A 24,007-nucleotide genomic window follows, 5' to 3' on the forward strand; every position below is an offset into this window, starting at 1 on the left:
ATCATAGACTGACCAAACTCTCCCCATATACGGCTCTGCGCCCGAGGTACCGCGAACGCCCTCACGATATCGAGGAGTATACCTTCAACATTCGCCATCCTCAGCATCGCCTCTCCTCCGTGAATCCCGCTCACCGTCGCCCAGACGTTCAGCGTCTCCGGCGCCACGACCCCGCCGAGAGAGCATGTCTCCCGTGCGTCGCCGGGAAAACTAATGTCACATTCGCCAGGGCCGCACCGCACCGCACCGCGCTGCACCGACGGACGCGTCACGTTCACATGGTCGTGTCCGTGCGGCTGCATTACGTTCGCCCGGGACTTCATGCGGCGCGCGGCACCGGTGCGTTGCTGCACCAGCTGCACCGTCGGAAGGAGACCATGCAGGTCCTGGCATTGCGACCTTGAGTTAACGCTCTCTGCTTCCTTCGGCACCTCCTCTCTCTCTCTCGCCTCGTCGTCGGTCTTCCGTCCTCGTCTCGCTAAATATGGCGGCCCCCAGCTTGAGAGAACGTGATGTCGGAGCTGCTATCTTCTTTCCCTGAAGCCCTCTGCTCTGGCTACGATTCCAGCGGTGACGACGTTTGTCGGTTTTTTCCTTTTCGGGAAGTGTGTGTGTGCGGTGCTGCGTTGCGTCAGCCGCCGAGCAATCAGTCCACCACGCCGGGCACGTGAAGCTTTCGTCGTTCGTCGGATCCAAGACGTCGGTGAGTCTCCGGACTTCGTTTGAACTTTCCCCTGGACTCTGGGTCCCGCAGTGGGGACTTTCCTTTACGGAACTTTCGTCTTCTTTGCACCGGCGAACTTGTTTCCCAGCTGCAGTTTGTGTCGCGAGCGGTGAGTTGTTTTGCGTTGTGTCGGGCATCGAGTGCTGTCTTGTTTTTTTTCGCGAACCCACTGCCCGAAGGTTCGTCAGTGTGTTGTTGGAGTAACGCGTGTTCGCATTTCGTTCTGATGGTTTTTTCAAATACTTTACGAGGGGTTTGGTTTTGTCGTGTTGTCACCGTGCGCGGCTTTTTATTGCCCAATGAAATTTCTTGCTTAGTAGAAGAGCGTGTTGGTTTAAGTCATGGATGAAGAAAGAATAAACAATTAAAACAGGGACAACACAACTACATCTTTCTGATGTAGTTGTAGTGATGTAAGATGTAGTTGTGTTGTCCCTGTTTTAATTGTTTATTCTTTCTTCATCCATGAAATTTCTTGTTTTTCTTTTAACTCCTGCGTGCCCTCGCCTCTGTTGATTTTCACACCGGACTTGCAGCTATCGCTGTTAACCAGTCCGACAATAAAATCGCATATGTGTAAACACTCTGTTTCATAGTCCATGTGTTTTTGTTTTTACATTGGCGGGTGAAGTTTCGGTATAACAAGTACGTACTTGAACCATCCACTTGAAAGACAATTGGTTACTTTCATTCCTCGCTAGATGGCGCGAGCCGCCGCCCCACCCTTGCTGATATTTTTTACCGTCCACCCGTTCATGTTTTGCCCTTGCAGTGACCGCACCGAGCGCGTCGCACGGCGGGATGCTTCTCGTTCGCCTGGTAGTGCGTCATATGGTGCACCTACACGGTGGCGTGGCCTTGGGGGCGACATTTTCTCGGTGCCGTGCGCGCCCCAGACGAATGTGAGATAAGTGCGGCAACGCCTGGAGGTGGCGTTGCCGAAGACGACCGAAGTAAAGAGCCTCCAAGAACGACAGAGCGCTCCCCCTCTCCCGCCGCTTCGCATCGCAACGACGCTCCTGCTTCGGTGTCCAACAACCTAAGTGTTACTATCGACGGCCACGACGCATCAGCACTCGTGGACACCTAAGCAGATTACTCAGTCTTGAGTGGGAGGCTCTCCCGCCGCCTGCGAAAAGTGACAAGGCTGTGGGAAGGCCCTCAAATACGAACCGCCGATGGGCACCTCATCACACAGCACCTATTCGTAGTGTGAATCAACTCGGATAGATGTGTGCATGAAGCTCCCACAGCTCCATGTGTCCCTTAATGAAAATTATGCTTTAAGTTTGCTAAGTTTGCTTGCAGTCGGTTAAATTAAAACTTGTGCGCTTCGATCTAGGCGGCGTCTTTCCCTCCTTCCCTCTTTTTTGTGTCGTTTCTGCGTTTAATTTTTTTGTCTTCGTGTCTTAGTCTCAGATTAATTAATTTCTCACATACATTCCCAAGTTCGCCTGCAGTTTTGTTTTTATTATCACATGGTTACTTCTGGTAAAAAAACTAAAATTTCATCACATTAAATTTTTTCTGTGCTCCATAAGTCCACATTTTTAAAATAATCTTCTTTTTATTAGCTTCACTTGCGAACTCAGTAACCACACATGTCATCACCAACTTGATCGTTGTTGTTATGCATTTTGGCGGGTCCCCTCACTTACAATAACGTTTCAGGGCATTTATTTTTGTTCGTTTCTGTCTTCTTATTCCTAGAGATAATTGAAGCACCCAAGATTTGGTGTTCCTAAAACGAAAACCCATCTCTCTCAAAACGTCGTTAACCTTGTTCTTTCATATCATAACAATAATTGTACGTGCTAATATGCGCCCGTGGAACAAAATATGTTTCCCAGTCATATATATATTTATAAATCCTGTTTTACCAAGTAACGAACGTTTGGATCAATAAAAAATGCCATTCTACGTCGGTAAATCTATGCGCGACGCCTTCGGTGCAGCGCTTTTCCGCGGCGCTCGCCAGCCGACTCGTGTGACGTCACGGAGGAGCGCTGCGGCCTTCAGCTTTAGATGGTGTTGGTCCTGCTCCCCTCCCATTTAGCTGAAAATTTTCGCTAAATTTCCCGCTAATCTTTGCGGAAAAAATTCTCCGCTAAATGCAACGCGGTATTTTTTTCGCTAAATTTTGTGGTAATCTTTTCCCGCTAAATTTAGCGGGGAATTTTTCCGCTATATCTTGCGGAACATTTTTTGCTAAATTTAGCATGAAATATTTTCTGCTAAATTTGGCGGGGAACTTTTCCCGCTAAATTTAGCGGGGAAGTATTTCCGCTAAATTTAGCTGGGAATTTTTTTTCCGCTAATGTTAGCGGGGAATGTTTCCTCTCAATTTAGCGTAAACATTGTCCCGCTGAATTTAGCGGTAAATCTCTTACGGTATATTTCGCGGCGAAACTTTTCCCCTAACTTTAGCGGGGAATTGTTTTTTTCTAAATTTAGCGGGGAATGCTTTCCACTAATTTTAGTGGGGAAAATTTTCGGCTAATTATAACGTGGAAATTTACCGATAATGCAACGCGCGGTAACGTCACGAGTGACCCTCGTGACATCACACGCGACGGGACATGTGACGTTATTATGGACAACGTTCCCTAATGCCTCGCAAGGTCACGCCGACGCCGACGCAGATGGCGGCGCCGCTCAAGCCGGAAATGGCCCATGGGTGCCTAAGAGCTGCGCTCTAAAAAGAAAGAACCAAATACAAAGATAACACACACGTGTCCCATCGCTATCAATTTGTTATACATGAGTTTCTGGTTTTATTGTTTCACGTATTATGCTATTTAAACCTGCTGGTTTGTATTTTTTTGAGAATATAAATTTATACACGCTTATAAGGCATGTGTAGTATATTCTAAGCACAAATTTTTCGATTATTCTAGATATAGGGGGCGCACAGCCAATATATGGCTTAAAAGTACACTAGAAGCGGGCCACAAATACAACACGAGTGTACTCCACATCGGCCATGTTCACACAGATCTATTACGAAGAAAATATGCGCACTAAGTTCGTCAGGAGTACGCTCGAAGTATGCTGATTTTCGCCAGGGGTGCTTCCAACGTGATGCGTGTTCCATCTATAAGTGGCGCATGTCTAATGATCTTGCCCTATACGAATCAAAAAAAAAAAAAATATTCTCTAGGTTGAAAACGTGACATTAGGCACTCCTGCTACACTTTAGATACTACTGTCATTAGTCGCTGTTTCTGACTCGCAACTTGGTTATTTATGTAGATACTGAGATCTGTTTTAATCACCAGGTTACGGATATTATCAATTAGTCTCTGTGCCTTTTAGGTGTCTGTAATGATGTCATCAATACGGCGACAAAAAAGAGGAAGAAAATCGGAGGAGACTAACGGAGAAAAGAGGCAGAAAAAGAAGGGAGAGGAACGAGGAGATTTGGGCCGAGAGCGGACGCATTCGGAAAAGCCTGGCTCCGGAAGACACCGGCGAAGCTGTCATCGATAGAAGTCTGCCGACCTGTCCTCACCGCCAAAACTGAACTGCAAGCCTGGCTCAAGAGTGAACCGGCAAAGCCATCCCAACAGCCGGTTGGCTGATCACCATCGGTGCGCTGACAGCTGGAGCCAAACGAGCCCGGCTTCCACCACCGGTCAAAGCGCCTAAACCTAGCGCAAGCCAGTGCCAAGCTCGGCAAGTCGAACTTTGGACGTACGCCCTTTTCTTTTATTCAATTTCTAATAAGTTTCCTTTTTTTTCGTGGATTCGGAAAGTAGAACAACAACTGGGTGCAAATATATTTCTTTCATATGAAAAATCAGACGGACCTTTCAGTTTCCTTTCTTTTTACCATAAAGAACCTGACAATAACTGGCGTCCGCGACAAGAGACTGATGATCATCCGTCTGGTTTTTGGTACAACATATAAGTTATGGATTTAAAGGAGTTGATGGCCCTAGGTGAAAAGCTGGGGATTACGGGAACAGAATTACGAACATGGGTTGATCAGGAACGAGCTCTGCAAAGAGAGGACAGAGTGACCGAACGAGAAGCTCTCCGACAGAAAGCGGAACTGGAGGAAAAAACGGAGAGAACGCTCTAGCTTAAGCTTAGGTTGATTGAGGTCGAGGGGTCGGCAAGTGACAGGCATGGTGCGGGCGGTGATGAAGGACCCCAAAGAGTTACTGCGTCACAGTATCTCAGTCCCTATAAGCTAATGCCGTCGTTTGACGACCAAAGAGATGACTTGGATGCGTACCTGAAAAGATTTGAGGTTTTAGCCATGGGACAGGAGTGGCCAAGAGGAAAGTGGGCCACTGCATTAAGCCTCTGCTTGGTGGGTGAGGCCCTAAAGGTATTCGGAAGGATGTCCCCGGACGACTCCTTAGGTTATGAGAAAGTAAAGATGGCACTTTTACAGCGGTTTCGCTTTACAACCGAAGGATATCGCGAAAGATTCCGAGGAAGCTCTGCACATGACGGCGAGACAGGCAGCCAGTACGCCGCGAGGCTAGAGGGATTATTCGATCGCTGGGTGGAGATGGGGCTTCGTCCCAAAACGTACGGCGATCTGCGGGATCTTGTGATCGCAGAACAGTTCATCAACGGCTGTCATTTAAAGATGGCTGTCTTCCTCAAGGAGCGGAGTTGCAATACACTTCCCTTGATGGCCGCGGCAGCGGATAAGTTCATGGAAGCGCACAGGCAAGACAATCTGGCTCACTTCAAGGAGGACCATAGCCAGAGAGATAATAATTTAAAGAGTGACCTGTCAAGTATTAAGCAAGAAACAAAAATCAGGTGTTTCTTGTGCGGCAGAGTTGGTCACCGAGCGACCGATTGCGTGTCCAGAACAGAACAGTGACACCTAGTATGTCAAGTATGTCAGAGATCGGGACACGATGCCAAAGCATGCTTTCAGCGGAATGGCGGAAAAACTCAGCTCTCATGCTTTATGGTACCTTAATCTGGAAGTACAGGATGCGAGTGTGAAGAAAATCACTTGCATAACGATGAAACGCACGGTGTGGAGCATACCAACGAAGCACTCGTGAGTGTGGTGTGCGATAAAAAGGAGCAACAACCAAAGAGACGCATGCCAGTAGAACAAGGACTACTAGACGGACGACCCGCCAGGGTGTTACGAGATACTGGCTGCAACACCGTTATCGTACGCAGAAAGTTGGTTGGTCCTCAGCACCTGACGGTCAAACAACGCAAAGTGGTCCTAGTAGACGGAACATACAGGTCGTTGCCAGAAGCAATCGTTAGAATTGAGTCTCCATACTTTACTGGAGAGGTAGTCGCAAAATGTATGGACGAGCCACTTTATGATGTAATTATTGGCAACGTTCAGGGAGCCAAGGAGGTATTAGACCTCGATCCAAACGGGAGAAGTGGGGATGAGGATGATGCAGCAAAGATCTTGCAACTGGAGAGGAACATACTCGCCGCACAGAAAAGCCATGTTCCTGCTACTCCAAATCCCACACCCAGCGGCGGGATTGAAGATGTCACGAAATCGTCCTTGAAAGAGAACAGTTGAAAGACACGTCATTAGATATCTGCCGCGGAAGGATTGCCGACACACACGTGACAAAAGGGGGCAACACTTAGTTTTTATTTAAGCGAGGGAGTTCTCTTCCGCAGATGCCTCCTCACAAACGGGAAGGAGTTCCGCCAAGTGGTGGTCCCCAGAACGTTGCGCCACCATATCCTCAGTCTGGCTCATGATGTGGCAGAAGCTGTGCGCGGTTAAAAGAATTCACAAATAAACAAAAAAACAACTATATTACATTAACTCGATTACAAAAATACACGTATATACAGTCATTGTTCAGGTTGGCGTCGCCGCGATCTTGTCCCTTCGAGTTCCTTCGTTCCACTGACCCACGCACTCATATCCCCCCACACACACAGACACTCGCCTAAGCCGTCCCGTCCCGAAACCTGTCTCCCCACTTCCCCCCGGCTCCTCTTCAGCGGGCCCCCTCCGCCGCCAGAGCGTCTGGCTCGCAGCTGCAAGTCATCAAAGGGGGGGCCCGCCGACCGGGAAGAAGCAGGGCTCACCCGCGGGCCGTCGAAGCCTAAGTCGCTGCGAAGGTGCCGCTGGCTGCGTATAAGCGGGGTCTCCCCCTAATGTACGTTGTTCGCGTATTGTGGAACACACTCCCGCCTCGCGGAACGAGCAGAGCCGGTCACTTTTCACTGTATTCGCGGCGCCTTTTCCTCGTGCACCAAGACCACATCTCCGTCTTTCAGGCTGTTGATCTGCGTCTCTGTCGATTGGTGCGCTGAGCGTAATTGCAGCAGATACTCTTTCTTCCTTTCACCTTCTCCAAAAACTGTCCATTACTTTGTGACGATGCCGCCAACGTCTGGAGAGCTCATGCTTTGTTGACTCTTCTGTTCTGTCCAGGCTTTTTGACGGCAAGGTTGTCGGTCGCCTGCCCGTAGCAAAGTTAAGCACCTTTTCAATGGGAACAGCCAGAGTGTCCTTGTCCCGTCGCCGTAGCGACCCAAGCACTCCCTTCGGCTCGGAAACGGCGGATGTCGTTGATCCCCCGTCAAACGAATTTTGCAGCTTTGTAGCGTTGGGTGACCATTTACGGAGCTTCATCCCTGCATCTTCCAATATTTGGTTGGCTTGGTCCTGTAGTAGCGCTGCTTTTTCGATCGTCGGGGCTCCAACCAGAAAGTCGTCCGCGTAAAACGACTTTCGAAGCAGCTCTGCAGTAGATTTCAAGTCCCAATTTACACCGTTCAGGCGATTCACAAGCGTGGCGGTAAGCGGAAAAGGGCTGGCGGAAGTCCCAAACGGCACTCTAGTCATCCTCCATTCCTTGACGCGTGATTCAGAACTCTCTGTCACCGGATCTCTCTGAGCCCATAGGAAGCGGAGTGCGTCGCTATCTTGTGGTCGGACACCGGTCTGTAAAAATGCCTTTTCTATGTCTGCCGCCGTCACAGTCATCGGGTGCATACGAAAGCGCACTAAAATCCCGACGAGGTCACTGTTCTGGTTCGGACCCTTGTCCGTGTGGTCGTTAAGTGACGTAGCTCCAGGTAGATGTGAAGAAGCATCGAAGACTACCCGGAGTTTCGTTGTCTCCGATTCCTTCCCAATGACCGGCTGGTGCGGCATGTAGTAGGTCCGGGAGCGTGACGACTCGGCGCCGGTAGAGTCCGTTGGAACCCTTTCTGTGTGTCCTGCTGTTATGTAGCCGCCGATGGCGTTGTCGTACTCCCTCACCAGGGGCTCATTCCATGAAAGTCTTTTCGTAGAGCCGCCGAGACGTTTCAACGCCAGCGTACGGTTGTCTTTCAGGTTTCCGGCGCTGGCTTTCCATGGCAAACCTAATTCGTTCCGTCCATCAACTTTCTTGATTGTTTCATTGAAGTCGGTCAGTACCTCGTTGTGCTCCTCTGTCTTGCTGCATGGCCGATCAGCGATGCCGATGCTTCCCAGCTCCCAAAAACCGCGCAGCACGTCTCCGATGTCCTCCCTGTCCGCGGGTCCGACCCTCGAAACGCATACCATGCTGTTGGCGTTGCCGCTGAGAGAGCTGTGGTGAGACACGGGGCCCTGAAAGGTCCACCCAAAAATACTGCTGATGGCAACCAGTTTTTGATTTTCTTCGCACCGCAGCACTTGGTCTCCGGTGACCCTCCACAGCTGATCGGATCCGACTAGCAGAGATATGCCTTCCTCCGCCGGAACTCCAGGAAACAGGAGCGCATCCGCAATACGGCGTCCGTCTTGCTCCACTCGGCGAACAAACACGTGGTCGGTGGGTACCCGAACGACGTCCTTGCAAATGAAGGGTACCTTGACAGCCTCGACAACGCGTTCTTCTTGGCCGTACTGACTGCGCAGTCGTACCTCGACCAGTCGTCGCCGTTGTGGTCGTGTCGAGCAGTGGCCGAACGTATTCAGTCGGAGGCTGGTTTCTCCAAGAACCCTGAGGCCGAGCTTGCGCGAAACATCTTCTCGGATAAAAGTGCGTTGGCTGCCTCCGCCGACGATTGCCCGCACGTAGCCGCGTCTTTCCCCCTCTACAGCCCAGGCCCGGAACGTCTGGAGCAGGACCTCGGAATCCAATAGATCGGCGGCAGCACTTTGGACGCTAGTCAGCGGGGCATCTCGATCCGGTTTTCTCAGCGCGGGATTCCAGTCGGGGTCACACATTGATGTAGCATGCCGACCGGAACATCCCGCGCATGACACTTTCCGCCGACAATCCCTTGCTCGGTGCCCCCCCAGTGTGCATCGGAAGCACCGGGAGCCCTCTGTCAGCTTTCTTTTCTTTTGATCGAGTTTGAGATCGCAAGGGCATAATTCCGCCGAATGCTCGGTTGAGCCGCAAAAGAAGCACTGGCCAGTGATGCCTGTGTGTAACAGTGCCGCAGCTGGCATTCCTGATCCATCGATCCCAGTCTTCCGCGGTGGGTCATACCGCTCGGCCACGACACCGGCTCTCTCTCTGCTCTCGACCTCGACACGAAGAAACCCAAGAATCTCGGCGAGCTCACCTTCGGCATCGGCGGATTGTAACGGCGAGGGACAGATCCGTGCAGAGGACAGCGAGTCGATCGAGCGGCCGGCGTCTTGTCCTGTTGCATTCGGCGACGTTGGATCTCTCTCCGACGTCCCGGACGGCCTGTAGGCGGTGTTGCCCGACTGCCACCTGTGGTAGTCCAGCACAATCTCTTTCGGCAGGGCCCTGAGAAGAATGTCCGACATCATTGTGCAGTAAGTCGACAATCCCACGCCGAGACCTCTTAGCCCTCGGATTTTGGTCTGCACATGGTCGTAGACCCTCCTCAGTCCCCTTGTGTCCTTCGCGGACGCCACCGGCGGCAGAGATCGGAGCTTCGCCAAGTAGTCTTGCTCAATTCTTCGTCTGTCGCCGAACCGCTGCGTCAGGATGTGGATGGCATCGTCATAGCAGGCCTCCGTGGCCTGAAGTCCTGCGATTGCGGCAGCAGCTGGTCCGGTGACGAGTGTGCGAAGGTAGTGGAACTTTTCCCATCGTGTGATGCTGTCGTTGCTGTGAACAGCACCACTGAACTGTTCCCAAAAGCTCTGCCAACCGCTGATATCCCCGTCAAAGGTCAGGAGTCGCAACTTAGGGAGCTTCACTCCGCTTGTCCTGTTGGAAGGAGGTACTGAAGCTGTCGCCGATGTGGTCTCGTTCAAGGGCGTCGGCGTTGGCAGTTCCTTTTGTCGTAGCGATGCGATCTTGCAGCCTAGCACCGCTAGAACTCGGGTGGCGTCGTCGTCGTATTCGGATACAGTCGTGTATTCCGCGACGAGATCCTCTAGTGGCACTTGGTCCTCGATCTCTGCATTTAGAGACCGAAGCGTCTGGTTGCATGCGTTGATTCGTTCTCGCCAGGCAGTCACCGTGGCCAGATCCGCTGTCTCCAGTCCCGCTGACGCCTCGCTGATGAGCCTTGTGGTTTGCTCCCGTTTGACACCACGTTTTCCTTTAAGCCGCTCCATCGTTTGCCGTTCACGAACACGCACCCAGCTCTTTCACAGCGTTAAAGTGAGGCGGTTACAAAGATCAAAACCGCTCACCTCGTTCGATGTTCTTTCCCGGGTTTCGGCACCATAGTTTCTGTGGCAGAAGCTGTGCGCGGTTAAAAGAATTCACAAATAAACAAAAAAACAACTATATTACATTAACTCGATTACAAAAATACACGTATATACAGTCATTGTTCAGGTTGGCGTCGCCGCGATCTTGTCCCTTCGAGTTCCTTCGTTCCACTGACCCACGCACTCATATACCCCCACACACACAGACACTCGCCTAAGCCGTCCCGTCCCGAAACCTGTCTCCCCACTTCCCCCCGGCTCCTCTTCAGCGGGCCCCCTCCGCCGCCAGAGCGTCTGGCTCGCAGCTGCAAGTCATCAAAGGGGGGGCCCGCCGACCGGGAAGAAGCAGGGCTCACCCGCGGGCCGTCGAAGCCTAAGTCGCTGCGAACGTCCCGCTGGCTGCGTATAAGCGGGGTCTCCCCCTAATGTACGTTGTTCGCGTATTGTGGAACACATGACATCGCAATGGCAGGCTACCAGGGTGTCAAGCGTACGAGTGACAGAGTCCTAGAATCCTTTTATTGGCCCGGAGTCTTAGCAGATGTTAAGCGGTTTGTGCGTTCGTGTGACCTGTGCCAGAGAACGATTCCTAAAGGAATGGTGTCGAACGCACCCTTGGGGACACCTTTCGAAGACACCTTTCGAACGAGTTTCTATCGACCTCATTGGACCGCTGTCGCCCACTTCTAAGAATAAGAATCAGTTCATACTCACCCTAGTGGATTTTGCGACTGGATACCCAGAGGCCGTCGCCCTTCCGTCCACTGACTCAAAGACAGTAGCGGAAGGGTTAATCGAAATTTTCTCCACAGTGGGTCTACCAAGTGAGATTATTTCTGACAAGGGTACGAGCTTTACCTCGGAGTTGATGAATGAGGTAACGGAGCTGCTCTCGATCAAGTACTTATTGTCTGCCCCTTACCATTCCAAGTGCAATGGTCTGGTCGAATACTATCACGGTACGCTCAGGCCAATGCTGAAAAAGATGTGCGAAGAGAAACCTCAGTCTTGAAATGAACACTTGGCTCCGGTGCTCTTCGCCTATCGCGAAGCACCACAGGCGAGTACATGTTTTTCTCCTTTTGAGTTGATTTATGGACGACACGTACGAGGTCCATTGTCGGTTCTGAAAGAAATCTGGACGGAAGGTACAATCAGCCCGGAGCTGAAGACGACATATTGCTACGTCTTAGAGCTACAGAGTCGGTTAGAGCAAACAATTGAATTAACTCACCAGAAGCTGGGCGAAACACAACAGAGTCAAAAGCGACATGATGACCGAAACGCGAGAGGCCGACAATTGAAAGTAGGAGATCGGGCCCTGATCTTGCTACCTACCAGCCATAACAAATTGCTTATGCAATAGAAGGGTCCCTTTCCTTATGCAATAGAAGGGTCCCTTTTAAGAATAGGCGATTCCGCAAGTGCCCGCAAGCGGGCACTTGCGGAATCGCCTATTCTTAAAAGCGCAGACTTCTCAAAAGAGTTTGTCCTAAGAACTGATGCCGCCGAACACAGCTTGGGGGCGGTGCTTATGCAAGAACATGAGGGGACACTGCATCCTTTAGCGTACGCCCGTAAGCGACTCCTTCCGAGAGAGGAGAACTTTTCTGCGATTGAGAGAGAGTGCTTGGCACTCGTATGGGCAGTGGAAAAGTTTCATCCGTACTTATATGGTAGGCATTTCGTGGTGCAAACAGACCATCAGCCGCTTCATTACTTAGACAAAGCAAAGCAGCTCAAGAGTCGCGCGCTCCACTGGAGTTTGTTGTTGCAAGAATATTCGTTTCGAATGGAACACATGTAGCACACCTAAAGCGTAGGCTGATTCCATTGGTTGGTTGTGATTTTTGTACTTGACAAAGGAACACATCATTACGAAGTTTTGGTAGTTTTTTTTTTTTAAAGAAAAAAAAAACTTAAAAGGGGGGCCATTGTAATGATGTCATCAATACGGCGACAAAAAAGAGGAAGAAAATCGGAGGAGACTAACGGAGAAAAGAGGAAGAAAAAGAAGGGAGAGGAACGAGGAGATTTGGGCCGAGAGCGGACGCATTCGGAAAAGCTTGGCTCCGGAATACGCCGGCGAAGCTGTCATCGATAGAAGTCTGCCGACCTGTCCTCACCGCCAAAACTGAACTGCAAGCCTGGCTCAAGAGTGAACCGGCAAAGCCATCAGCCGGTTGGCTGATCACCATCGGTGCGCTGACAGCTGGAGCCAAACGAGCCCGGCTTCCACCACCGGTCAAGGTGCCTAAACCTAGCGCAAGCCAGTGCCAAGCTCGGCAAGTCGAACTTTGGACGTACGCCCTTTTCTTTTAATCATTTTCTAATAAGTTTTCTTTTTTTCGTGGATTCGGAAAGTAGAACAACAACTGGGTGCAAATATATTTCTTTCATATCGAAAATCAGACGGACCTTTCAGTTTCCTTTCTTTTTACCATAAAGAATCTGACAGTGTCATAACGCGTATATTTAACATCTTTAGGAGCCCATTTTCTTTTCTCATGTTTTTCATTCCCTTTCGCGAAGCCGCCTTAAGTTTGCCTCAGTCGTAAGGAAGTTCGTTGGATTGACCAAATCGTCTAGTATTGAGCATATCTAAAGAAAATTTATAAGCCTGTTTAATGATCGCTATTTACAACCCAGTGTATGTTATTACAACTACAAAATTTGTATTCTGATTCCCCTAAAATGTTGGTGTACTAGACGGATCATTTGGGATTGTATGTTCCTGACGAATATTCTAGATGCTGACCTAGACTTACCAGCGCTACTGAACTGTGTATATTTCCATGTTCCTCAGAGGGTGAGCCATATTTACAGCTTATTTTATATTTTCCTTTTTATACAAAACTGATCCCATAGCTCGTTTGCAACTGGTTTTCAACAAATCCGAATCTAGCTCAGGTAGTCTTAATATTGACAGTTTTTGACCCGAAGAAAAATTTCGAAAGTGCACTAACGTTTTTCTTTAACCCTGATATGTAGACCAGATATGTTGTTTCTTAGTGTATGACTAAGAAAGGCAAGGGCTTTTCCTGTGGCACTCAAAAGAAAGCAAATAAATAAATATATAAATAGCTATAGGACACATTTTCATTTGAAGTAAAACGCATACTGTTTCCAACAGTGTAAATTTTTACAGTATCAATGATTATGATTGACAAACATAACATTTTATAATGACTACTTACTCGCGCCATCCAGCACCGCAATAAAATATGTCCATACAAAACTTTTTAGAAGAGCGTGCCACATTCTGAAAAAAATATTGAATTCCCGACATGCGAATGAAGCCGAACTCACATTTTGATGTTAGGAGACGTTCTAGGTTTCAAAACAAAAACATTTCTGAAACATGCCTTTTCTATTGTGCACGTGAGAGATTGGAAGGTCTGCATGACCTTGTGAAATGATGGATGTGGTAGTTGTTTTTCGAGCCCTGCATTTAACCTTGTGGCGGGCATATACTTATATGTAAAGGGCAGTACGAAAATGTCAACTTTGGAATACGTGTTGCTTGTATGTGATGTATTGTTTACCTTACAACAGGGAAGAACGGACACATAACCTTCAGCAAAACATTATGATTCTGCATCGTAATCGCAACTAAAGGACACAATATTTTTGGTTTACAGCGACGTATGCATGTCGTGGGAACCACGATGGGATCTCATGGTGTGGTCACAGTGTTTAAGACAGCAAGTTGTGCTATTTGCCATTCAATTCAAGGCTAGTTCTGATCATTTATTTGCATAAGTGTGAATACATGAGCAGAAAGTGGTGTAATACTGCGGAAGTACTCTCAGGATTTCGTATTGCCATCTATTGAAAGAAAAAAATCACCTCTACGCTGCTAACGTACTCGTGTTGAGCCGGGTTTGTTTGATGAACGGAAATTAGCTTGGACTTACGTTTGTTGTTTATTATAGACTTCGACCGCCCTCTCTGAAGATGCTAAACGAATAAGGTTTACTGTCGTGCACAAACTGGACATTGAAGAGTTCACCACCTATAAAAAATGGTCTCTAGACGTTTATGGAATACTCGATGGTGAGCTATACCGAAGTGGTAAGGTCAACAATAAAAAAAAATATATATATATATCCAACCATAGGAAATTTCATGGCACTCAGCGTAAAGTATCTCTTTCATTCAATTTTCTTTAACCACCTTGTAGTGAGACGGGCACATGCCTTCACATCAAAGATGCTTAAACATTCAGTCCCCCATTGCGGGCTATAGAAATGTATACGTTTACAATCTCCTGACCATTGAGTTTCCTTTAACCGGCTATACTAGAATGTATGCGACCATATGGTTTTGTTTGGCCGGCTACAGAAATAGTTCTGACTCGAATGCTATAGACACGCGATCATTCGATGACTCACTTTAGGTGACTGTTGTGCAATGAATGTTACAAAAAAAAATATAGACAAACGCTCAATAAGGTATTTTAACCGGGTACAGACGAGTTTTCCCCGAACGCAACAGCCCTGCGACCATTTAATTGTCTATGGCCGGCTATAGCAAGTCTTCGTAGGATAACAAAGTCGTCTCAGGGATAACATAAGTGATCATATAAAGTTTTGCCTCTACGTATGCATAAAAAAAAAGATCTCACATCTTTTCTTTTTCCTGTGACTCGATTGATTTCAGCTGTTAACATGCGAAATCACGTGGCAATAACGTAAAGTATGTCTTTCTATCGGAAACGGAAGTTTAAACAGCCGAACGAGGGAGCCCTCGTCAGTCAAGCGTCACGTTGCGTCAAAACAACATTTTTCCGTCGACGTTCGACGGAGGGACGTTGAAACGATCACCTACTATGAACTGCGATTGCTTCGTAGGACTAGTTGGTCCGCGACGGTTGTACGATCAACGCCATGGATACGGGTATGTCGCGGCTGAGTGAAGTTCAGCTTAAAATATTTCGGTATAGTGAAAGTATGGTCCTTTTTCCGTACGCCGGGACGCGGCAAAACGGTAGTTTGCACGACGAACGCCGTAGCAGTCCGGCGCCGGAACCGGCTGTGTAGGAGTATCACGGTTAGCATTTCGGTTGCTTACACAAAGAGCTATAAACAAACGTAATATAAATTCCTAATTAAACTCCTCGGGGGACACCTCTCGTGCTCTCGGTGACGCTGCGGCTTATGCAGCCGGATATTGAACTTGGTTATTTCCGTCGAGGGTATTCATCGGCAATTTCACCGATTGCGAGCACAGTTCGAGTGACACACTACTCGCATCAAATACGAAGCTAAATTCAGCTGACGTGCTTAACGAAAAAAGGGAAAAAAGACTCTGGCACTTTGGATATGGCAGTGACTTTGTTAAGTTTCCGCAAGCTAGCGCCCATTAGAAAACATTTTCTCCCCAACTCATTTCTTATTCTACCCATCCATATATGCTCAGCTTCCTTGGCTTGGTTACGGTGCCTGCAATGCGTCTCCGGCTGGTGTGTTTACCGCGTTGAAGAAAGTGTTCCCTCGATTTGCGCCTGATGACGCCATAGAAGTTTCATGCTGTCGCCAGTCGTTATCCTGTCGGCGTCCCTCCAGCCGTGGTGTATACATGTGACCGACGCCTGTTCTGCTGCAGGTCGCTTTCCACTGTGGCAGTCCACGGAAGTTTCAGCAGCCAGAAGTTGGGACGTCGTGACGACAGCGAAGCTCGCGTTCGCTTGCGCTTCTCGCAGCTTTTCGTTAGCATTTCTGGGACTAACCGTCAGGATTGCAATACACAGCAGCATGACCGTTTGCTTTCTGTGACGTCATTTGTTGCCACTTCGGGACCGATTTTAATGTACGGCCATAGGACCACAAATACCCCAGACGAGGAAGCCCTCCAGGCACCAAAGCTTGGTTGCGAGACTTCGAGGGAGAGGGTGTAAAATACTCTTTGGCTAAATATCGTGCCAAAAATTAGGATTTAGCCTTCGTAATGTTGCGTGCTTCTTATCTTTGGTCCCATGAACGATATGCAATGAGTAATTAAAAGTTCATTTGAAATCGTTTATTGGTTCCTTTAGAATTAGTAGTTTAATTAACTAAAATATGTTAATTATCTTTTGAGTAATTGTTTTACGGGTAATGTAATAATTGCAGTACTGACTGAAATTACTATTAAACCCTAGGCCAATTTAGAGATTTGGATAAAAGGTAACAAGTTTTTAGATGTGCATTAATCTGTTTCGCTTTTTTGTCGTCTAAGTTTGAAAATGTATCCACAAAAAGCACTCCGAGAACTGGCACACAATCATGATCAGTGGAGTGACGTGCTTCGTGTAAGGGCACCTCGTAATTAACTTAAGAGCACGCTGTCAGCGCATCTACCAAGGAGGCAACGTTGAGATAATAGGCCCAGGGGTGGCCAAACCGTGGCTCCCGAGCCGCATGCGGCTCTTTGCTGGTCCAAGTGCGGCTCGCGGGTCCCTCGTAAGGGGACCCCCCCCCCCCCTTCCCGCATTTCCCCAGGAAAAAAAGAAGGGATTTCAGGCAGAATGAAGTACGGCTCGCGGTTTGGCAGCCTTGTACCTTCATACGTACTGTCGTACAGCCTTTCGCACTCATACGTACAGTCGGACTCTGAACAAAATTTTAAATTGCCCCCCCCCCCCCCCCCGTGGCTCAAGTTTCGTAATTCCGTTTGCGGCTCTTAGGCCTGGTAGGCCTGGCCATCCCTGTAATAAGGAGTTGTCGGAGAACGCGTTTCCCTCTCCGCTAAGCCCACCCCAACGAAGAATCCGCAACTGCGCCTGCGCGCCGGTGGCATCGATTGTAGAGTTCGGTGTATCGTAGCAGGTTGCAGAGAGTGCTACGAAACGGCGTGAACCATCTGCGATAACTCCCTAATTACAACGTGACTCAACGGACAACGTCACTTTTCTAAGCATTACTGCGAGAAAGAATTCCTGTGCATTTTTAGCATATCGTTTCGGAATCGTGTGGCATAACGGAGTAAACTGGCCAATCAATATCTTAAAGGGATACTACAACGAAATTTCGGCGCTCATTTTTTGGTCTATATGTGTTCAAGGAAGCAGCATCACATCGAACATACCAATATCTTGCTAAAAAAGTCACGAAAAGGAAGTTTCAAACAAATTAGGATTAGCAAAGAGCACCTGGTGGATGTCGCTAACGCCTCGCTTGTAATGCCCGTCTAGGAACCTTTACAGCTAGTGACGGAGGTTGTCTCGCCTCCGGCCACGACGAGAAAAGAGAGGCAGGAGGAACTCCCCTCTTCCCGAGAATGCCTTTTCTGTGTCGCAGAAGTTGCTATTGTCCCCCTACATTATTACAGAAGATTAATTAGCCCGTCACTCAAAATTTGTACAAAAGCAGCCGCTTCGGTGGCTGGAACGACTAGGCCATTCTTTCGACGTCGGCCTCGCCGTAGCTTTGCTCGTCCTTAGACGACCTACGTCACGATAGCGTTGGATTTCACGCGGTCTCCGCTGGGCCTTCCCTTACAGAAATGTCATATCTGGACTTATATTAAAAAATACAGATATGGATATATAAGGAATTGGGCAGATATGGCCAGATATGCATAGTGACGCCATATCTGGACTGATAAAGCCATATCTGCCCAATTCCTTATACACCCATATCTGCCCAATTCCTTATATACCCATATCTGCCCAATTCCTTATATTCCCATATCTGCCCAATTCCTTATATGCAATATATGGACTGCTTTATATGATCCCGTGTTTGGGCCTGGCAAATAGGGTATCCACCCCATACAAAGCAATTTTCATGTGATGCTCCTTCTAGCATCACATGAAAATTATTTTCATGGGGCAGGTACCCTATTTTCCAGGTCCAGACATGGGATCATATAATGCATTTCTATGAATATCCACATATAAATTTTTTACTGCTATCCCACACAGCCAAACGTGTGTTTACGTATAGATATATCTACAAAATAGGCCACTGACCAATCCTTATTGGTCTGGTTCGGAATCTGTCATTCCGACAAATATGTATGCTACAAATATAGAATGCAGGCGATCGCTAGCTCGGAAACATTGTAACATATCATTCGACGTCGGAAAGTAAACAGCCCTTTGGCGGGATTGGTTGTCGAGGGAGCAGACCAAGAATATGGTTTGCAAAAAAAGTTTTATTTATAAAAGTGCCAAAAATCTAAACAAGTACTTCCCCCATTCAAGAAAAAATGAAAAGAAACAAAACTGTAATATAGCACGGACAAACGTTAAAATAGACTAAAAATGTAATAGCACAAAGACACCTATTAAAATAAAACAAACGGAAGGCAACAATTAAGCTGTAAACTATACGAAAGTTTCAAAGTCGTTGATTCCTACTCACAGTCAGTCCTGATTCAACTCGCCGGTCGAGCACAGCAGTTTTGACAAGGGCTTGCTTGCTAGCCTCGTCGCTGAAGTCCTTCCTTGCACCATGTGATGTTCAAAGCCCCCAGTCGCTCCTCGCTGGCCTTGTTTTTCCGTTCGGTCGCCAAATCTTCCCGTGTTATTAACACGTCACACATGCACACAGACAACGTTGTTCGCCGCGGAAGCAATACAAGATGAAAATGTCGTTACTGCTCCATGAACACGACGAGGTCACCACTGTTTCCCGGACTAGGAAATGACGAGGGCATCATATCTTTAACTAAAACCTCATAAAAGATAAAAAAATAAAATAATGAACACATAACAAACAAAAACAAAAGGACTAAATTATGAGAAAAAAATGACATAATGAACACAGAAGTAAAAGGAATAAAAACACGAAGGACTTACACAGACAGCCACATTTGTTCAGTTAACAATGACGTTTAATTCTTATAAAAAATATTCCTACTGCGCTAAAGATCACCAATATGGTGTGTAAACTAGGCCACCTTGAGCAAAGTAGGAGTATTTGAGATCATAATCAAATGTCATTGCGAACTCAAAGTGTGGCTGCCTGCGTAAGTCCTTCGTATTACTATTCTTCTGAATTCCGTGTTCATTATTGAGGCTGTTTGGGACCAGGCGGAACTTGGTGCTTTTTCCATTCTGAACTTACTTCGGACAGCTTCGTACCCATAGAAAAACCCACTCCTCAAAAAAAAAAAAAAAATGTGTGTATGTTTATACAGTCGGAAGTTAGCTTGCCTCAGTGGGCGTCTGCTGTCTGAGCTGTAGAGTAATTTAGCCAGCGCGGTACAACTGCTAGCCTGGGGTCTTTAACGCGCACCACGCAGAAGTGATACCCAACCGCACCCGGTACGATGCTCATCCAGATCGAAACGGGCAGGGGCGGCGATCCACTCCTTCTCCTTGCTTCCCTTGAGGCACTGACAAATGAAAATCAAAGGTTGGGTCAATTATGTTAACGCAATATACTTCAAACACGTAGCATGAGTGCTGGCAAGATATTTGCTGCCTTCAATCTAGATAAGCTTGTAAATTTACATGCTAAATAACAAGTAACTTAAAAGCTGAAATATATTTCGATGGAACTACAAAAACCGAAGACTATCTCTGCAAATATAGTGCTATCTAGTATACCATAATTGAGTAGAATCGGATTACAGCGTCCCTCTTACAAAGACTGGAGCAAAACAAATATAGACTTTGCCGTGCCACTACAACAGAAACAATGGTATTGTGATCTCGTGGAGATCGGAGTTCGGAAAAATTGTGACAGGCTTTGGCACGACAAATATGCCAATGTCATTATTCATTTTTGCATATTCTACGGTGACAGTGCAGGGAAACAATCACACACATGATACTCAGAAAGACAAGCACACGCGCTGAACGTATAACGTATACACGAAAAACAGGGATGGGGTGAGGTATGTCTAACACTATATACTTACACTGAACAGAATATAGATACCAAAAACTGGCGAGACACTATCTTAATCGAGGACATGCATGTACATTTCCAATGAAGCTTGTAATTAATACTTGAAAGGCTCTAAAAAAAACACCAGTAGGAAGAGAATAAATGCTTCACCATTTAAAGCAGCCCGAGTGTTTCTGGAGGTGTCAGATTCGTTACACGTACGTTGGATCATACGAAACACGTGTACAGCAAATGATCTTTAGAGCTCGACATTTCGCGAGGAATAAATGCCAGCGTCAAAAATTATTTCGCGGGCACAAATTCTTGCGATCGGAAGTGGTATACTATGCATTAGTCACCATGAAGTGAATTCATCGCGGCACCAATTTTTTGCAACCTTTTTCTGGGTACGAACTGCGAAAATGAAGGCGTCTGCAGACGACTGGGGCGGCGAAAGCAACGGACTTGCTCGATCAATCAATCGCTGTTTTTGTCGGGTCCAGCTCTCAGCACGCAAGTACGGAGAATGGCGTCGGCGATGGAGGGGCACCGCGCTCTTCCAGACATTCTAGCTTACCAGTAAAGAATACGGCGGAGGGGGGAAATTAACCCCTTCCCCCTCCTCTTCCGCCTTTGCCCGCTTTGCCTACCCCCCCCCCCCCCCCCCACCCCCAATCCGTCTCCCAAAGAGTTCCGCCGCAACGGATCGACCTTAAGTGAGTAGACAGCCTCTGCATGGGGGAAAAAAGAAAAACAGCCTCGCATAACACCATTCGCGCACAATTAGTAATACTGGTAAAAGGAAGCGATCTACAGACAATAACAAGCCTATTGAACGCAGGAAATAATCTAGCCCAAACGAACAAAACACGAACTTACTTCGATCCCGTGCCATGATCTTGGCTGTTGAGCAGATTTGACGTAGATCCACGTCCCACAGTCGCTTCCGTCTTTGTCGGACACATTTGAAACTAAGGCAAACTCCGCGCATCACCACAAATCGGGAAATTGGACCGTTAGCTGGCGATGAACACAGGCATTCAAACGTACACGGCCGGCAAAACGTGCGAAACATAGGCCGTTGCTTCGACGAGATTGTATTCGTATCTTCCACACGTTTGAAATAAAACGATCAACAAACCGCATTATAAAACTCATAAAAGACACAGCAATAATAAATTATGGCACACGTGATTTGGTCACAATATTATGAATAAGCCCTGAAGATGTTGAAAAATCATAAATACGAAACTAAGCCTGCATTAGTGAAAAACCAATTCAGCAGGCAAGCAACCTTCTCGAAAACAAGCGCAGGCCATCCGGGCGGCAGTAGTGCAGTGTGTTGACGCTCTAGTTTGCTGAGCTTGTGATCGTTGGTTCGAATCGCGGTAAACCCTGTTTCTTCCCATCCTTTTTTTATTTTAAATCTTTTTTTTCATCTTTTTTTATTCGTTCTTATTACTTTAAATATTTTATTTAACCTGTTTGTATTCGTTTTTATTTTTTTATTTTTTTTAATATCTATTTGCACTCTTTCTGAGTGCAAATAATTATTATCATTATCATTTCTCACCTTTTTGTATTATTTTGTATCATTTTGTATTATTTTGTATTATTTTGTATTTTGTATTATTTTAAATATTTTTTCTCACCTCTTTGTGTTAGTTTTTATTTTAAATATTTTTTTTCTCGTCTTTTAGTATTACTTATTATTATTTTAAATATTTTTCACTCACCTTTTTGAATTCATTTTTATTATTTTAAAAATTTTCTCATATTTGTGTATTAGTTTTTATTATTTTAAATATTTTCTATGTTTATGCTGTCGTCGGCACCGTTCTTCAGGCACCGTTTTTCCTCACGGCATTGTTTTTTTTTTTTCGCGTTTTCGCGATAAAACACGTCAGCCTTGCCATGGTGGGATCAAATATGCCAGCGTCGGCAGTCATTTACGAAGGATTGATCAACGCAAACATTTCCACTCGCTACATATGAATCGCCGCAGTTCGTCGGAATCTCAATGACGTGACTGCACAGTGAAAAAGGGAAAAAAAAATAGAACGATGCCGGTCAGTAAACGGAAGTTCCCGGGGATCGCCAGCCTGCGAACAGCAAAGCGCCGATGCCGACCAGTCACTGAACTTCCATCTAAATACTGCCCATCAAAGACAGAAAAATACCGATGCCGGCCAGTTACTGAACTTCCATGTAAATACTGGCCATCAAAGAGAGCGAAATACCGGTGCCGGCCAGTTACTGAACTTCCGTAAATACCGGCCATTAAAGACAGCAAAATACCGATGCCGGCCAGTTACTGGAACCTCCATGGAAAGACTAGCCAGCAAAGACAGCAAAAACCCGATGCCGGCCAGTCACTGTAACTTCTATGGCTGGACTGGCCAATGAGCATGACGAAACCCCGACGCCGGCCGGAGCCGGTAGCTCCCCAAGGCCCATGGCCATGCGCTGCCATCCTGTTACCATGGGCGGGCCGGAGTGTCCCGATACCGGCCGACGCGGAGTGCTACCTGCATCTACATATTGACTGGCACCATATAGTGCCATATACAGGAGTATCAGGCATCCTATACTGTCATATATGGCAGCCACTGGCACCATATATGACTTTATCTGGCAATATATGTCGTCATATCTGGTGTCACCTTACCATATCTGCCCTGATTTCAGCCCTTGTATGGCAATATATGACCGTATATGTCTACTTATATGCCCATATACGGCCCTATATTAAATATATCTGGGTCATATATGACATTTCTCTAAGGGTTCTCCGAGCGCTTGCCAGAGTGGGCCGTTTATAACGAAAAATACAGCCACCAGGCTCAAAATAAAAACGTGCGATTGTCATTTAGGGATATTGTGGATCGTATGCAACCTATTTTTGAACACGACAGGAATATTTCAAATTTCGTTGAAGTATCCCTTTAAAACCCGTTACATGTTCGCAAGCTTATACAAGTTGTCAAGTGACTAATAGCAAGCGCCGTCTATACCCTTACAAAAAATTTATATCTGGCCAGATCTGAAGATTTCAGATATGGCCATATCAAAAATTGGCCACATATAACCTGATATGGTATATCTGCCAGATATAGCCTCATAACGCCAGATATAGCCTGATACCCCTAGCCAGATATAGAAATCCCAGATCTGGCTAAGTAAGGAAATTCCAGATCTGGCCAGGCATTTCAAAAGTACAATTCTCCCAAGTGCCCCGGCCCGCACTCGAGGAGTTATGGAAATGGTGGTCCTTCAGCTCCTTAGTGTTCGCTACTTTTCACCAATCCCATGATTACACAATTTCGAGTGTAATTCGTAGTCACCGTGAACAAGCCTCCCATAGGGCTCAAGTACCTGTCATATCACTTTTAAGTTTTCTCATCAATGGCAGCGTTTATGATACAGTGCATTCTGTCCAACCTTCAACAAGGCTAAACCACCGAAATCTCTTACCATATTATCATTCTCGTGATTGTTGTTTTAGCAGGAATTACTTAAAAGCCGAAAATTCACAACAAACAAAACCGGGGTTTAGCTCGGATTCAGCGGAGCTGTTTATGACATTTTTAGCATTTCTAGCTTATAATCAGCGTCTTTGAAGCTGCACGAGAATGATAATAATGTAAGAGATATGTCTCCAGCTCATCCCGGTTGAAGGTTGGACAGAATGCACAGTACTGGCATTGGAGGGACATTTTAAAAGTGGTATGGCGGGTGCTTGGGTTCTGTACGCCAAGTATTCAGGGTGACTCCGAATTACACTCAAATCTGTGTAACCATAGAATTGCTCAAAATTTTCGATCACTAGGCAGCTGAAGAAACACCGTCCCCATGATTCCTCAAGTACGGGCCGAG

Source organism: Ixodes scapularis, unplaced genomic scaffold (assembly GCF_016920785.2).
Source record: "Ixodes scapularis isolate PalLabHiFi unplaced genomic scaffold, ASM1692078v2 PGA_scaffold2__306_contigs__length_199485367, whole genome shotgun sequence".
Lineage (NCBI taxonomy): Eukaryota > Metazoa > Arthropoda > Arachnida > Ixodida > Ixodidae > Ixodes > Ixodes scapularis.